Source organism: Mytilus edulis, chromosome 5 (genome assembly GCF_963676685.1).
Source record: "Mytilus edulis chromosome 5, xbMytEdul2.2, whole genome shotgun sequence".
Classification (NCBI taxonomy): domain Eukaryota; kingdom Metazoa; phylum Mollusca; class Bivalvia; order Mytilida; family Mytilidae; genus Mytilus; species Mytilus edulis.
In genome coordinates, this window is record NC_092348.1 from 57,832,333 (window position 1) to 57,836,208 (window position 3,876).

A 3,876-nucleotide genomic window follows, 5' to 3' on the forward strand; every position below is an offset into this window, starting at 1 on the left:
TTGTTCCTTCGCAATTTTTTTGTTTCGCAAGATGTCGCTTAGATATATGGTATATGATATCGAGCAATTAATACGCTTTTGAAACTGACACCGCGTAACCAAAATCTTTTCAATGTAAGAGTTATCTCCCCGAACACTGTTTTTCTTGTGATCGCTTAATATTCGCAACCGTATAAGAAACCGACAAATTTATTTTACCAAATTGCTCGTTATATCCTCAGGATGATTTGATTAATTTTGACCAAAGCTTTCCGGAGACTCCATATGAGAGTTATTTCCCCTTTTATATTTGATATAAGTGATATGCATTTTTAACTGGAAAACCATAAGTGTTAAAGGCCTAGGGTCTTTTGTTTTGAGGTCCTTGGTCCAAAAAATTGAAAATGAGGTCAAGGTCAAAGGTCAAGGTCATGATCAAAATTTTGATTTTGGCTTGTTATCTCTTATTTTCAGAAATCATATAAGATATTGACAAAATATTTTCATAAAATTGTTAGTTACAACATGTAGTAACTCATAAATTTTAGTCGAAAGGGTACGTAGACATTTGACGTGAGTTTTCCCCCTTTTTATATCTAATATCATATGTATGGTAATATAACTCATAAACAATATAAAGTAGTTGACTAAAGTCTTTTGATTTGAGGTCCTTGGTTGATGACCTTGAAATTGAGCTCAAGGTCATTGGCAAAATTAACGTTCTAGATTTTGACCTTTGCTTTTACCTCATATGTATACATGATAAAGACATGGGACTTTTTGCAATAGGTTGCAAGCAATGTGACCTTGTAAAAGCCAACCGGAAGTGACCTTTTATTTACCGGAAGTAGCTATTTTTTGTTCTAAATAAATGTAAAAGTATATAGAACCATATATTTTTGGAATCAGTGTCAATTAAACTATCAAACTATACCGGAAATTACGTCGTTTGAACCGGAAGTTAACAATTATCTCCCTTATCTATATCTTTTTCCATAGAAACCATACATTTTTGGAATCAACGTTCAATAAGCTGTCATTTGACGGTTCAATTGACATTTAAAACCAAATTTTTAATATTTTCATATAAAAAAAGATCCTTACTGGTGGAAAGACCATCAATGGTTCTCTAAACAATTGGTTTTTAATTATTATTATTATTATTATTATTTTTATTTTTTTTCTTCCGCCAACTTTTTTTTCCTTCGCTGTTTTTTTGTTTCACAAGATGTCGCTTAGATATTTGGTATATGATATCGAACAGTTAATGCGCTTCTGAAACTGACACCGCGTAACAAAAACCTTTACCTTGTAAGAGTTATCTCCCCGAACACTGATTTTCTTGTGGCCACTAAGACTTTGCAACCGTATAAGAAACTGACAAATTTATTTTTCCAAATTGCTCGTTATATCCTCAGGATGTTCTGTTTCATTTTGACCGAAGCTATCCGGAGACTCCATATGAGAGTTATCCCCCCTTTTATACATGATATCAATGATATGCATTTCTAACTGGTAAACCATAAGTGATAGAGACCTAGGGTCTTTTGATTTAAGATCCTTGGTCCAAAAAAATGAAAATAAGGTCAAGGTCAAAGGTCAAGGTCAAATTCTAAATTTTGATTTTGGCTTATTTTCACTTATTCTCGTTAACTTTATAAGATTTCGACAAATTCTTTTTACTAAATTGTTAGTTGCGACATGTCGTAACTTAAAATTTTTGATTGGAAGGGTGCGTAGACAATAAACGGGAGTTTTTGCCCCTCTTATATTTAGAATTATGCATAAAGTGATATTACTCATGAACCATACATACTACTGACCTAGGGTCTTTTGATTTGGGATCCTTGGTTTATGACCTTGAAATTGGGGTCAAGGTCATAGGTTAATTGGACGTTCTAGATTTTGACCTTTGCTCGAAATTCATATTTTCATATCATAAAGCCATAGCAACTGACATTTTCAACTGAATCTTAATATTTTCATATCAAAATAGATCCTTATTGGTTGAAAGACCTTATTATTATTATTATTATTAGGTCTTTCAACCTTTCTGTTGAAAGACCTATTGTATTTGTTCTGATTATTATTATTATTAGGTCTTTCAACCTTTCAGGTGAAAGACCTATTGTTTTTGTTCTGATTATTATTTTTTTTTTTCTTCCGCCAAATTTTTTTTCCTTCACTGTTTTTTTGTTTCCCAAGATGTCGCTTAGATATATGGTATATGATATCGAACAGTTCATACGCTTCTGAAACTGACACCGCGTAACAAAAACCTTTACCATGTAAGAGTTATCTCCCCAAACACTGTTTTTCTTGTTATGTCTAAGGCTTCGCAACCGTATAAGAAACCGACAAATTTATTTTTCCAAATTGCTCGTTATATCCTCAGGATGTTCTGTTTCATTTGGACCGAAGCTATCCGGAGACTCCATATGAGAGTTATCCCCCCTTTTATATATGATATAAGTGATTTGCATTTCTAACTGGTAAACCATAAGTGATAGAGACCTAGGGTCTTTTGATTTAAGATCCTTGGTCCAAAAAAATGAAAATTAGGTCGAGGTCAAAGGTCAAGGTCAAATTTTAAATTTTGATTTTGGCTTATTTTCACTTACTTCATTAATTTTATAAGATTGCGACAAATTATTTTTACTAAATTGTTAGTTGCGACATGTCGTAACTTATAAATTTTGATTGGAAGGGTGCGTAGACAATAAATGGGAGTTTTTGCCCCTCTTATATTTAGAATTATGCGTAAAGTGATATTACTCATAAACCATACATAATACTGACCTAGGGTCTTTTGATTTGGGATCCTTAGTTTATGACCTTGAAATTGAGGTCAAGGTCATAGGTTAATTGGACGTTCTAGATTTTAACCTTTGCTCGAAATTCATATTTTTATATTATAAAGACATAGCAACTGACATTTTCAATTGAATCTTAATATGTTTATATCAAAATAGATCCTTATTGGTTGAAAGACCTTCAATTGTTCTTTGAACAATTGGTTTTTAATTATTATTATTATTATTATTTTTTTTTTTTTTTTCTTCCGCCAACTTTTTTTTCCTTCGCTGTTTTTTTGTTTCACAAGATGTCGCTTAGATATTTGGTATATGATATCAAACAGTTAATGCGCTTCTGAAACTGACACCGCGTAACAAAAACCTTTACCTTGTAAGAGTTATCTCCCCAATCACTGTTTTTCTTGTGGCCACTACTACTTCGCAACCGTATAAGAAACTGACAAATTTATTTTTCCAAATTGCTCGTTATATCCTTAGGATGTTCTGTTTCATTTCAACGGAAGCTATCTGGAGACTCCATATGAGAGTTACCCCCACTTTTATATATGATATCAGTGATATGCATTTCTAACTGGTAAACTATAAGTGATAGAGACCTAGGGTCTTTTGATTTAAGATCCTTGGTCCAAAAAAATGAAAATTAGGTCAAGGTCAAAGGTCAAGGTCAAATTCTTAATTTTGATTTTGGCTTTTTTTCACCTTTTTTCATTAACCTTATAAGATATCGACAATTTTTTTTTACTAAATTGTTAGTTGCGACATGTCGTAACTTATAAATTTTGGTTGCGAGGGTGCGTAAACAATAGAAGGGAGTTTTCGCCCCTCTTATATTAAGAATTATGCGTAAAGTGATTTTACTCATGAACCATACATATTAAGGAACTAGTGTCTTTTTATTTGAGATGTTTAGTCTATGACCTTGAAATTGAGGTCAAGGTCATAGGTTAATTGGACGTTCTAGATTTTGACCTTTGCTTAAAATTCATATTTATACATCATTAAGCCATAGGAACTGACATTTTCAACTGAATTTTAATATTTTCATATCTAAATAGATCCTTATTGGTTGAAAGACCTTCAA